The following is a 14,808-nucleotide window of genomic DNA, read 5'->3' on the forward strand; positions in this document are numbered from 1 at the left end:
CTACTAAACCAGGTAGTTATGAAATTTTTTTTCCATTAAAAAAGGAAAGAAAGAAAAAAAGAAAGAAAGAAATAATCATCTATTATTATTCTAACTAGTATGTAACCTGTGCTTATGCACATGAGTGATGAATTGTAATGGTGATATTGATGTTAATTTGGGTTATTAAATATATATGACATTAGTTTGACCAGAACATTTGGAGATACTAAAATGATTTTTCTTTGCAATTTTAATGATATTGGTTACTCCAAGTTTTTAATTACATTTTTGTTATGTATATAATTTTGAAAATCATTATTTGACACTAGATATACAATATTAATTCACTATCATTATCTGTGAAACTCTACTAAATACAACACAAAATAAAAGAATAAATTGGTTTAATAGTATCTGTATCTCCTAAATTGAATAGGAATAGATGCATGTAATCGTTTAGCTCAATTACAGTTTGTTACGTTCAAGATCTTCACATACAAAATATCTAAATAGAAAAAAAAATTATTAGTTTAGAAAAAAAATAACAAAAAAATCTAAATAATTTTAATTTTTTAATAAAATGATTTAGTTAAAATGTAAAATAAGAATTTTAAAACATGACTTCACAATGTTGGTCATGAGTGTACCTTACAGGAATTAAGATCAATACAGTATTCCTTAAGGATGTTTCCAGAAGTACTTATATTTACGATACTCGAAGTGCACGCGTGACTGCACGCACAAGATTTCCACCAAAAAAACAAAAAGTGACCCAGAAGACCTTAATTTTCCAAGTGATTGGTCCAACCCATAAAATAAAGCTAAGACAAGGGATTAGAATTAGGGGTGTGCAGAAAACCCACCGACCCGCCGGGTTGGGTCGGTTTTTAAGACTTGATGGGTTGAGTTGGGTCACAAAAAAAAATTTTATAGCGGATCGGGTTGGGTGTAGGTCATAAAATTATAAACCCGCCAAACCCGACCCGACCCACCCATATTTAATATATATTTAAAATATATTATATATTTAATAATTTTTTTAAATCAGCTGTAAATTTAATATATACTAATAATAATATTATATACTATAAGTGCTTATATATAATATATTATATATATTATATACTAATAATAATATATTTAATAAATTTAATACTAATAATAAAAAAAAAATTTCAAATCCATGGATTCAACCGGACCCAACCCGACCCATGTGGGTTGGATTAGGTTAGATTGAACTTATGTGATGGGTTGGGTTGGGTTGAATCTTTTTTGACCCACCATAATGGATTGGGTCAAAAAATCCCTTCAACTCGACCCAGCCCGACTCATACACACCCCTGATTAGAATTGTCTACATGCGCCAGATAATCGCAGTTATGGTCTCTCGCCAGTAAATATATGTATCAATGCTTCTGAATCTGATTTCTAAAACCAGCCAGAGCAAATATGGAGCGGGTATTACTCTTACTCATTTGCTTCCTCTTGCTTTCTCAACCTAATAATTGTTCCTCCTCTCTCTTTTAATTCATCGCTCCATTTCAGAAACTCTTTTTCTTTTAAAGGGGCAACTTCACTGCTTAGTTGCAGCTTCGAATAAATTGCATGAAGAGTGGTTTTTTTTTTTTTTTTTTTTGAGTGTGGTGTTAATTACGCTAGTGCTACCTTTTATTTCCTCTATATTTTCAATTAGATACTTTTTATTTCAATCATGTTTCTTGTAGAGTTTCATTATTAAGTCGAGTTCCGCTATTAGGGTGGGTTTATGTACATTTGTTGCTTTCTGTTTTCTGATGTGGGTGTTTTATTTGTTTTACGTTGCCTAATATATGGCCCAGGAAGTGGCTTTTGATTCTGAATTATGTTGGCTTTGTGAATTTTTGCATTGCTATTCGTGTGTGAAGTGTGATTCTTAGTATGCGTATGAAGTTTTTTTTTTTTTTAATTAAAATATTAAACAAGACAGAAAATTGTATGTTCTGATTTTTGGGAGTATTGATTCGTTATTCTGATTTAATCTTGGTGTTGTGATTTCTTGTCATTTATTTGCAGATTTTAATTAGTTGGCCTAATGTTCTGTGGAATTTTTTTGATGAGGGCTGTGATGCTTTGGTCCCTTTGGATGACAGCAATGGTTATAAAAATCATTCCATACCCAATCATACCTTGAGAGGTGTTGATAAAGTTGATTTCATCAAGGAGGAGCTTGAAAAGGCTTGGCCGGGGTGTACTTTCATGTGCTGATATTGTTTCTATTGTTTTAAGGAGATGGGATTATGCTGGTCTGTTCTCTATCCTGAATTTTCATATCTTCTCTCTCTCTCTCTCTCTCTCTCTCTCTCTCTTTAAGATATTTTTTGTTAAAATTAAGGGTCCTTTCAGCTAACGGTTTTAGCAACAGCTTAAGGTTTAGGATTTGATGATTGATTGTGGATAATGATGCTTAAATGAAACTTGGGGAAAATGTAAGAAACAGATTTTAAAAGAGTTGGCATTTTCATTACATTTTTATATGTTGAGGGCTCTATCAATAAGTTTCTAAAGTACATATTGATTGAGGGGAAAGCTTAGAAACTTAATGAATTGAAAATATGTTCCTAGTGATTTTTGCTGTTTTTGTTTCCACAAATTGTTACATAAAACTTTACTAGTTGTTTTGGGAACCTTTTGGTTATATTTTTTCAGGCCTAAAATATAAAAAAAATATAAAATAAAAAAAGAAAAGAAAAAATAAAATACTTTACTTATTCCAAATTCAGTTAAACTGACAATAAATAACAGCTCTTAGTAACTCTTTTTATTGGAGTGCTCTGATGTAAACCTCTATACTTAACATCACAGGCTGGTGGCCCTTTCTATCTCTTTAACAGGATGGAGGGAGAACATTCATTCATATTTCAGAGCACTGGCTGACATTCCACAACCAGATGATAAAAATGTATGTTCTGATTTTTGGGATTATTCCAATCTAATCATGCCATTTAGTTTTAAGTATTAATTTGTTGTACTCAATGTTTTGTGGGATTTTCTTGATCTGGACTGTGATGCTTCTGTCCTTCTGGATGACAGCAATGGTAATAAAATCTATTTCAGACCTTAAAGGATTTTGATAAAATTGATTTCATCGAGGAGCTTGAAAAGGCTTGTCCCGGGTAGTTACATGCGCTGATATTGTCCAGAGATGGCATTATGCGGGTCTGTTCTTGATCCTTAATCTTCCTACTCTCTCTCTATTTTAAGATATATTTGTTAATATCAGGAGTCCTTTCACCTAAGGGTTTTAGCAACAGTTTAAGGCTTAGGATTTGATGATTGGTTGTCGATAATGATTCTTGAATGAAACTTGGGTAAAATATAAGAAACAGACTTTAAAAGAGTCAGTACCTCTTAACATTTTTATATGTCGAGAGTCTATCAATAGATTCTAAAGAAAAAATTTAACCAAAAAGAAGAAAAAAAAAAAAAAGAAAGAAAGAGAAGAGAAATACTTTTCTTTTTCCAAATAATGTTAAACTGACAATAAAGAACAGCTCCTGGGAAGTTTGATGATGTGCTTGAGCCCGGATGCCATTGTTTGCCTCAGGTTTTGAGACAGCACTTAGCTGGCCACCTTTTGTTGCCTGTGCAGCAGCTGGATGTTTGATGTAATACAAAGACAAAAGGTTTGTTGCATATATATATATATATATATATTTTTTTTTTTCTTTTTTTGCCTTAATTTCTCATTTCTTTTTCTTCTTAGGAATTTAGCTGGAAAATGCTTGTAAACTATTGTTTTGTATGATAGCCACATAGTATCATTGGGTCTTAGATGGATTTAATTTTTCTGAATTGGTAATAGCCTCTCTTCTTCCTCTTTTATGTTCTGCATAATCTTTGCATTTTGCTGCTCTAGTTCTTTGTTTTTCTTGACCAAAATTTCACACTATCGGAGATCCAATTGATTGGACCATGGCTTCAAACCAAATTACTCAACAAATACATTCGCAAAGGCATCAATTAACCTAACACTACAAACACCACCTTTATTATACTTTCCGATATCACCAACCTAATGTCCCTGAAACTTTAACAATACCAACTTCATTCAATGGAAACATCATAACACAAGCACCGTACTCCTACAAGCCTATTCCCTACATGATTTTGTGGGTGGTAGTGGCAAATCTAAAAAATTACATTCATGGGTACCATTAGGAGTCGACAAAAAACTAGGACTACCAAGCTATTGTTTGTTGGTCTAATATGCCAGAAAGTAACAGCAGAAGTAGAGAGAACAAAAAAGAGCTTGCAGTAGACCAGCTGTAATTAAAAAAAAATGCTGAAGGGAGCAACAATAAGGGTTTTTTTTTAAGGAATTTTAGTTATAAGGGTTTAAGAAATAGGGATTCAGTGCTTTTAATAGGGAATGCCTATTCCTCATTATTCATAAGGAATGACTATTCCCATTAATAAGACACAACCTAACAAGTAACAACAAAATAGCTATTCACTATAATAGCTATTTTGTGCGTAGAGGATCATTGTATGTCCACCTGCTCAACAAACAAACATTTGAGAATTGAGATCAAGAATATTCAAGTAATGTTGACTATTAGCAAGTCATGCATTAAACTCTTGATCCTCTACCCTTTTTTCCCTCAACTTTTGAAGCATCCTTTTGATGATGTCGACTACTGATCTGATAGACTAAACATGATCTCATTTCGGATACACACATTGGTGCTTCCTTGTGCTGTAACCAATGTCAGCTTATTATTGTACTCCTCAGGGACGGACCCAGGTGGGGGCCCAAGGGGGCTTGGCCCTCCTAGGTCCTTTTTTTTTTTTTACAAATTACATACGTCATTTTTGTAGTTGCCTCCGTTCCAAAACCTTAAGCCCCCTTCAACTAGAAATTATCCAACCCAAAAACTTAATAAAAATAATAAATCATTCCCAACGTTGATTGTATTTTAGCAAAAAAAAACTATTTTATAACCAAAGAACCAAAAAACCATGTGTTATTGGAAAAACTAAATCTAAATGTTTCACAACTACAATAAACTAATATAAATACCAATTGATTGTAGCAAGTTGTTAAAAACAAAATACAATATTTTATTAAGATTATCTCTCTGCTTTCAATTAAAAAAACTCAAATTCTCTTTCTTACTTTATTATTTTAATGAGTTGTTTATATTATATTAAATGAAGTGGTAAAAAAATAGAACATTTGATGTTGGGTGTATTGTAAAGTGAGGAGGTAAAATAAATAAATTAGCTTTTTGAGATGCTAAAAGCTAATTTTTTTTAGCACCACTACTGTGAATGTTCTAACTTAAAAAAAATACAAAAATAAAAATCCTAGCTAGCCAAGTATTTAAAAAAAAAATTTATTTTGCTCTATTATTATTATTATTATTTTGTGTGTCTTTGTTGGTAGATGATTGCATTTTAATGTATTAAGAAATAACGATTTTGTGTATTTATAATTTGTTAATACTATATGGATGCCTATTTGGATTTTTTTTCTTCTTATACTTCGACCTCCTCTAGCTTGAAATCCTAAGTTCATCCCTGGTACTCCTTAACAGGAATTTCAAAAATCAATTTACGCAGGAAGCCCAATGTAACATAAGTTATAAGAGACAAATGCCCTTCACACCTTATGTCTAGCATCACAAAATGAAAGAGAACCATGATTATATACAAAGAAAAAAAGACATAAGTCTAAACAAAGTAAGAGCACCCAGAATTGAACAAGCTACCATTAAACATAGGCCTACAAGTCTAAGAAGTCCTTAGAGCACTCTCATCAGGTGTGTCAAATGCCAAATATTTGGTACTTGACACACCAAACACCACTATTCAAGCCTCATGAGGTGTTCTAAACGTGTCAAAACTTTGCAACATGCTACAGTACCTAATAAGTTTGGCACAGTACGGACTAATATAGCACATTTGTTTATTATTTTTTTATTCTACTTTTCTCTTTCTTCTCTCACCATGACATCTAATTCACTCTCTTATCCTCTCTTCCTCTCCATCATTCCTCCCAACCTTTGATTCACTCTCTCAGCCTCTCATCCTCTCCATCAATCCTTCCAATCGGACATTGACAATTAAGAACCAAAACCACGCCAGCGTCCAATCAAGCTCTACCACCATCCTCCCAGCTCATCCCCTAAAGTCTGATCTCACCTCCAATCTCACCGCCGATCTCTCCTCTGAACTAGCCGTCAATTACTCCTTTGGTCTCACCAACACTGCCGCTGATCTCGCTAGTCCTCATCGCGATCTCGCCAGTCCTCGTCGCCGATCTCGCCAGTCCTCGCTGCCGATCTTGCCAGTCCTTGCCGCTGATCACGCCGCCGACCTCCACAGTCGTCATCAATCGTTGGTTGAGTTTGGGTTGGCGTTTTGAAATCTATTTTGTTGGTTGGTTGAGTTTTTTTTTTTTTTTTTTTTTTTTTTTTTTAATTTTTCTCTTTTGTTAAGGTTTATGGATTTGGAATTTGTTGGATGATCCGGTGATTGTGGTTGTAATTTGTGGTAGTTGATTTGTTGTGGTGGTGTTGTAGCGGTGGTTGTTGGTTGGTTGGTGGCAACTGCCACTGAGATAGGTGTTTGTATATTGGTTGGGATTTGAGATAATATATTATTTAATGTATTGAATATATTATTTTAATGTTTAGAATTAAAGGATAGAACATGTAATAAATGGCTTGTAAAATGATGTGGTAAAATAATAAAGTAGGTTATTTAATGTGTTAAAATGGCATAATTTTAACACACCTGATGGTGATGCTCTAAGAGTCTTGTGGGAGTAGGGGGTCTAATTTTATCTGATAGTATGTTGTTCACAAGAACGATGAAAGTTCAAGAGTCTTATGGCTCAATTGCACTACCTAGTTCTAAGTTTATCTGATAGTATGTTGTAATATGTTTTTTGAAAGGAAAAAAAAAAATATATATATATATATATATATATTCATAAGCTACACACACCAGTGATCTTTGGACCCACAAAGTTCTCCACCACCATATAAGCCTTACAAGGGAAAGGGTGCCTTTTTGAGGAAAACCTTATTGGCGAAACCATAAAGATTATAAAAAAAAAAAAATGCCTGGTTTTTTATTTTTAGGCCCTGTCTATTTTGGGTAAAATATATTCCATATTATCTGATGTTTGGTGAGACTAAAAAAGTTAATCAATGGATTTTTTGTGGTGAATGAAGAATTAACACCAAATTGATGGCAAACGTTTTACACTTGTAAAAAGAGTAAAATGTTTCCAAGAAACGCTTTGGCTTCTTCGAGACAATCTTTGTATGTTCAGCAGAAACTCTATTGAAAGCAGAAATCATATTTAAGTTCGAATTTTTTTACTTAGAAAATCTTGGAAAGGGTTATGCAACTCTATTTGGTAAATAAGAGTGATTGAATGGGACATAAAGGAGTTATAGAAAAGGAATATCAGAGCTACTATCTATAAGCTTGCTCTGGCTGCTACAGTTTAGTGTTTGCTATGTTTGGGACCAAAGAATTTTCATTAAGTGGGTGTAGGTAATTTTTAAGTTAATGAGCTAAAGCTTGTTCTGCTGTACTCAGCCCCGCACTGCTGTGGGTCGNAAAATGCCTGGTTTTTTATTTTTAGGCCTGTCTATTTTGGGTAAAATATATTCCATATTATCTGATGTTTGGTGAGACTAAAAAAGTTAATCAATGGATTTTTTGTGGTGAATGAAGAATTAACACCAAATTGATGGCAAACGTTTTACACTTGTAAAAAGAGTAAAATGTTTCCAAGAAACGCTTTGGCTTCTTCGAGACAATCTTTGTATGTTCAGCAGAAACTCTATTGAAAGCAGAAATCATATTTAAGTTCGAATTTTTTTACTTAGAAAATCTTGGAAAGGGTTATGCAACTCTATTTGGTAAATAAGAGTGATTGAATGGGACATAAAGGAGTTATAGAAAAGGAATATCAGAGCTACTATCTATAAGCTTGCTCTGGCTGCTACAGTTTAGTGTTTGCTATGTTTGGGACCAAAGAATTTTCATTAAGTGGGTGTAGGTAATTTTTAAGTTAATGAGCTAAAGCTTGTTCTGCTGTACTCAGCCCCGCACTGCTGTGGGTCGGAGAGTTGGGCCTGGCCTACTATTCTAGCAGGACCTTGCTAAGGGCCTGTTTGTGCAAAAGTATAACATCCCAAAATAAAGACAACAAATAATAAGAAATAAATGTATGTTAGTCCACAAGTGTCAGCACACGTTTTACAAATTTAAAAGCGAATGTCTTATAGCAAAAAAGTTAGTTGTAGCAGATAAGTTAGTTACAATAGAAAAATTAGTCAACAAAGTAATTAATATGGTCAATATAGCAGAATGCAAAATAATACAATGGCATCTAAGAGTGATGCGGTAGAATGTAAAATGGCAAGTTTTTCCGCAAGAAGTGAACCAAAGAAAACCCAAACCCCATATCAATTAATTTTCATATCAATTAAATATTATTTACTATTCAATCTATAAACTCAAATTTTATGCATTATTTATATTTTTTTTATAATCATTTTATGATTATTTTAAATTACAAAGACTTGAGTTTAAAGAATTGATTAATGACATAACTGGTAATCTTTGATTACTTTGAAATTTTATAAGCATGGAGACTATACAAAGATAATACTATGTAATTCAACGGTGAATTTTTTAAAATTTACATCCAATTAAAATATATTATGCGGTGTAATCCATATATATATTTGAAGAAAAAGAAACAGATGATATAAAAGTTAAAACCGAGCTAAAAACGTGATTGTCAAGCGTTAAGTCTAGCATTGGTTAATAGAGGGACCCGGATAAGGTTAGCCTGATTGCTACTCCTACGTGTCTAGATTGCAACTCTACAATCAGCATTAGCAATTATTATATAGTCCAAAATTCCAAGACTATAGCTTTCCAAAGTCTTTGGAGTTCCAAACAATGACCAAAGACTTGTGAAACGTTTACAGTAAGTTTACTAATCTAAACCACAAATTTTCAAGGGTCATTAAATCTTTTAGTAAGAATAGTTGTATTTTGTTTTCAAGTCTTTTGGTCTTTGCTAGGAGCTTCCACAAGACTTGGAAGTTATAGTCTTGTTTATTAACGGTGTGTTTTCAAGGTTGATGAATAATTGAGTCGAACGCAATGAACTAGAAATTAATTGAAGGTAAATTAAATAGTTCTGGGTTATGAAAAGAGAACTAAGAGAGTTTGGGAAATGAAGAGAAAAGTAAACTAAGTAAGAAGAGAGATTTAGATAAAAAAATTGAGAATCAATTAATCGATCTGAGTTTCATTGAATTAATTCATCTCAGTACAAATATATATATATATATATATTATTTTATATATAAGAGCTATGCTTAACTGCTCAACTAGCAGTTTTTACCTTTACATAAGAAACTATTAACAGCCCTAACAACCAGAAACGCCAGTGATACAATCGTTTCAGCTGGAGAAACGTAGGGAAATGCATGTATAGTATATGAACCGACAGAAGGTTAGAAGAAATTCTGTGCGCTCTTAAGATGTTTCTAAGTTTGAAATTGTATGATTGATTTTTCAATCAACCATTAGTTATATGTGTAGTTGGGAGAGCTTTTCCATTGTACCTACCGAACTGTATTCTTAATCACCATACGCATTCTGCATAGTGAGATGGTACGATTTTGAGAAACTGCGACCTTGCCATGAGTGAACAGGGAGACGAGAAATATTGTCTCTAAAAATGATCCCTCAATTGATGGCATTAATGTTCTTTCTAGATCAAAAAATGTTTTACACGGAATAAGAAGACCAAAATCAAGGAAACGCATATGATCTTTCATTGAAATATATATTCTACTCTATTTTGAGATAGAACATAAAATAATAATTACAAGGCGTTGGTTATAATCTAGAGAATTTACCAGACTGATTCCTATTTAAATTTTAATAACATGTAAAATTATATAAGGTAAGAATGGTCTAAAACCAATAATCTAAGTTCAGAAGTTACGTTAGGTACCCATTCTGCTTAACCAAAGTCGGTCTTCTAAGAAATAATAAAATAAAAATTGTAGTTAACATGCATTATATAAAATTAATTTTTTTAGAATTTTCTTGATCATTGCAAGGGGTCCTAACGAGTAGGTATCTAATTATCAGTCAAACTTTTAAAATTTATTTGAGGAAAAAGAAATGGACGACATAAAACTTTCTAGATAAAGGGACTTGAATAAAGGATCACATTCAGTCTGGCTTAATTAATAAAGGGACCTGAATAACATGATTGCTACACGCACTACAAAAAAATAGGCCTATGGCCGCGGTTTCAAAACGCGGCTACAAGTCACAAAAACGCGGCCATAGCCCTATCTGTCCTATAGCCGCATTTTTTAAGGCAGCCTAAAACGCGTGACTATAGCCCTCAGAGGGTGTATGGCTGCGTTTTAGACGCGGCTTAAGCACTAGTCCTATGGCCGCGTTTTAAACGCGGCCTAAGGATAAATCTTAGGCCGCGTTTAAAACGCGGCTGTAGGGAGAACCATACAGCCGCGATTTAAACGCGGCCTCAAGATTAGTCTTATGGCCGCGGTTTACGCGCGGCCTCAGGAGCAAGCCTGCGGCAGCGTTTTAAACGCGGCCTAAGATTTACCCTTAGGCCGCGTTTAAAACGCGGCCATAGGGCCAGTGCTTAAGCCGCGTTTAATTCGCGGCCAAATGCCCACCCTTTAGGCCACGCTTTGAACGCGGCCTAAGGCCCAGCCCGAAGTAGGCAATACAATTCTATAGCCGCGTTTTTAAACACGGCTATAGGATTTTTTTTTTTTAATTATTTTCATTTTTCAGGCCAGCTGACGCATGCAAATACAAAACGCAGCTATAAATTTGTCAAATGCTACCAAACGAACCTGTCACACACACAATTTACAAATTTACTCCTATCACACACACAATTCAGAAATTTTGTCAAACCTGTCACAATTGTAATTATCAATCTCATAGGCATGATTTTCAATACAACAACAACAAAATACAACACCAACAACATCATCAAGTTCAATACAACACCAACAAAATAGGCATACATGACTATCATCATCAAGTTCAATACAACACCAACATTGACTATCATCATCAAGTTCAATACAACACATGTGAACTCAACAAAATAGCTAGTAGCATCCACAGTAGCACTGATGGGACGGACGGTCAGAGGGAAGGCAAATGGATGATCAACAGATGGAAGAACAAGATAGGATGATGAAGACTATATAAGAGGAGCGAGTAAAGTAAAAGGGAGAGGAAGAAGCTCCTCGGCCACGAGCCGAGGAGCATCCCCCAGTTGTAAATTGGTCTTAGTATCTTTCAATAAAAAAAGGAGTTCATGCCTGGTGAAGGCCGGTGAGTGCCTAAACCTTCGATCCACTCTCTACAAATTCATTGTTCTGAATTCGTTGGGCCTTGGGAACCCATATGTTTTTGGGTTACAAAAACGGACCTTACAATTGGCGCCGTCTGTGGGAAGGATTAGTGCGCTGGCCAGCGCAACAGGCGATCGTTCTAAATAATCATTCTACGGAAGATCGGTGGTGATGCAAAAAAAAAGAAAGAGAACTACCAAACAAACATTGCAGAAAGATAAAAGTTCGAGACAGAAGATTTAACAGCAAAGAGAGGAAGCTTGATATTATTTCATAAAAAGAAAAGTACAAAATACAATCAGAGGCTTAGGCAGGCGTGTTTTACAAACAAATTTACAAGCTAATTCTACAATCAGAGGCCCAGGTGGACCCGTCCTAAAACTAGTTGGAGGGAAGTGTCAACCCGTGCTCTTATTGGCATCAAGAGAATTGGAGAACTTAACAATGGGATGGGGGAAGGGGGCTGAGGCTGGCTTGCTTCAAGGCCACCAACAACTCCTTTCTCGATGCGGTGGAGCTTGAACAAAGCGAGGAGCAGATGCAGGAGCACCGGGAGGCCTTTCCTATGATGTTTCCTTGATTCTCTCCAGTCCTCACTAGAGTTGGCCGCTGGAGACGGCAACACTCGGGCACTGGCCGTGACGTGATCTTGCGCGTCTCCTCCGGCAGGGGTGCGCCTTGGGGAGGAGCGTTAGGTACTCCAAAGACATCCCTCCTGAACACCATGCAGGGCACTATTAGGGTTACGCCCAGGCTCTGCCGCGCCGGAAGTCTGGCGGGGGCTACAGCCACGACGGCTCTTGGCCGCATATCTCCCAACTCTGGTCACAATCCTGGTAGGGTTATTGAAGGGGCTCGGGGAGGTGAAAGGACATGTTTCTAATTGGGTTGGAAAGGTCATGGAGTGTGGAGAAATGTTTCCCCCAGAAAGCCTTATATAGAGGGTGAAAACAGGTGGGAATTGATCCACACAAAGTTCGAGAAGAGAATTATCAGCGGTATCAATCCTGACCAAATCCCAAGGAGACCATGGACCGCTGGATTTTTATCAATTCACGAGGACAATGATGAGGGTGCATCTCGGGCATCGAAACGTCAAGCGCGGAAAACTAATAGTCAAGGGACGCCTCGTAATTGAAGAGGAGGGGAACTTGAGTTGAAGGCGAGGTCAATGCCACATGTAAGATCAGAGTTCAAACCATCCTTGGCCAGAGCACCGTAGAGCTAACAGTCCGACCTGAGAAGAAACCGCTTCCAGTAAAGCGGTCCGAGGAAATCATTATACCAAAAGTGAGGCTCTCAGAGCCGAAGACAAGCTCCTTCCACTAGTAAAATAGAAGTGATAGACAGAATCAAGGCATTGCATGGTCCTCGGACTCAAGCCTATGGGAAAACTAATCACACCATTATATCTGGGTACTAGACAGAACCAAGGTATTGCATGGTCCTCGGACTCAAACCTAAGGGGAAACTAGATACTTACAAAAAAATAGAAGTGATAGACAGAACCAAGGCATTGCATGGTCCTCGGACTCAAGCCTATGGAAAAACTAATCACACCATTATATTTGGGTACTAGACAGAACCAAGGTATTGCATGGTTCTGAGACTCAAACCTATAGAGAAACTTGATACTTATAGAAAAATAGAAGTGATAGACAGAACCAAGGCATTGCATGGTCCTCGGACTCAAGCCTATGAGAAAACTAATCACACCATTATATCTGGGTACTAGACAGAACCAAAGTATTGCATGGTCCTCAGACTCAAACTTAAGGGGAAACTAGATACTTACAGAAAAATAGAAGTGATAGACAGAACCAAGGCATTGCATGGTCCTCGGACTCAAGCCTATGGAAAAACTAATCACACCATTATATCTGGGTACTAGACAGAACCAAGGTATTACATGGTCCTCGGACTCAAACCTATGGGGAAACTAGATACTTACAGAAAAATAGAAGTGATAGACAGAACCAAGGCATTGCATGGTCCTCGGACTCAAGCCTATGGGAAAACTAATCACACCATTATATCTGGGTACTAGACAGAACCAAGGTATTGCATGGTCCTCGGACTCAAACCTAAGGGGAAACTAGATACTTACAAAAAATAGAAGTGATAGACAGAACCAAGGCATTGCATGGTCCTCGGACTCAAGCCTATGGAAAAACTAATCACACCATTATATTTGGGTACTAGACAGAACCAAGGTATTGCATGGTCCTGAGACTCAAACCTAAGGGGAAACTAGATACTTACAAAAAAATAGAAGTGATAGACAGAACCAAGGCATTGCATGGTCCTCGGACTCAAGCCTATGGAAAAACTAATCACACCATTATATTGGGTACTAGACAGAACCAAGGTATTGCATGGTCCTGAGACTCAAACCTATAGAGAAACTAGATACTTATAGAAAAATAGAAGTGATAGACAGAACCAAGGCATTGCATGGTCCTCGGACTCAAGCCTATGAGAAAACTAATCACACCATTATATCTGGGTACTAGACAGAACCAAGGTATTGCATGGTCCTCAGACTCAAACTTAAGGGGAAACTAGATACTTACAGAAAAATAGAAGTGATAGACAGAACCAAGGCATTGCATGGTCCTCGGACTCAAGCCTATGGAAAAACTAATCACACCATTATATCTGGGTACTAGACAGAACCAAGGTATTACATGGTCCTCGGACTCAAACCTATGGGGAAACTAGATACTTACAGAAAAATAGAAGTGATAGACAGAACCAAGGCATTGCATGGTCCTCGGACTCAAGCCTATGGAAAAACTAATCACACCATTATATCTGGGTACTAGACAGAACCAAGGTATTACATGGTCCTCGGACTCAAACCTATGGGGAAACTAGATACTTACAGAAAAATAGAAGTGATAGACAGAACCAAGGCATTGCATGGTCCTCGGACTCAAGCCCATGGGAAAACTAATCGCACCATTATATCTGGGTACTAAACAGAACCAAGGTATTGCATGGTCCTCGGACTCAAACCTATGGGGAAACTAGATACTTACAGTAAAATAGAAGTGATAGACAGAACCAAGGCATTGCATGGTTCTCGGACTCAAGCCTATGGGAAAACTAATTACACCATTATATCTGGGTACTAAACATAACCAAGGTATTGCATGGTCCTCGGACTCAAACCTAAGGGGAAACTAGATACTTACAGAAAAATAGAAGTGATATACAGAACCAAGGCATTGCATGGTCCTCGGACTCAAGCCTATGGAAAAACACATCACACCATTATATCTGGGTACTAGACAGAACCAAGGTATTGCATGGTCCTCGGACTCAAACCTAAGGGGAATCTAGATACTTGCAGAAAAATAGAAGTGATAGACAGAACCAAGGCATT

The 14,808-nt window shown here is 36.2% G+C and overlaps 1 long non-coding RNA gene across 4 annotated transcripts; it reads left to right on the forward strand.

Moving 5' to 3' along the window:
* Positions 1-1,314: 1,314 nt before the first annotated feature.
* Positions 1,315-6,666, forward strand: LOC111986165 (uncharacterized). Of its 4 annotated transcripts, none has more exons than XR_010627776.1 (5): positions 1,315-1,440; positions 2,035-2,264; positions 2,824-3,177; positions 3,566-3,644; positions 6,044-6,666. It is a non-coding gene; the product is annotated as an uncharacterized LOC111986165 (long non-coding RNA). The 4 variants fall into 4 exon arrangements; XR_010627777.1 differs by having other exon boundaries at positions 2,824-2,920; positions 3,052-3,177; positions 3,566-6,666; XR_002880133.2 differs by having other exon boundaries at positions 3,566-6,666.
* The last annotated feature ends 8,142 nt before the right edge of the window (positions 6,667-14,808 follow it).

Source organism: Quercus suber, unplaced genomic scaffold, assembly GCF_002906115.3.
Source record: "Quercus suber isolate HL8 unplaced genomic scaffold, Cork oak 2.0 scaffold_31, whole genome shotgun sequence".
NCBI lineage: Eukaryota > Viridiplantae > Streptophyta > Magnoliopsida > Fagales > Fagaceae > Quercus > Quercus suber.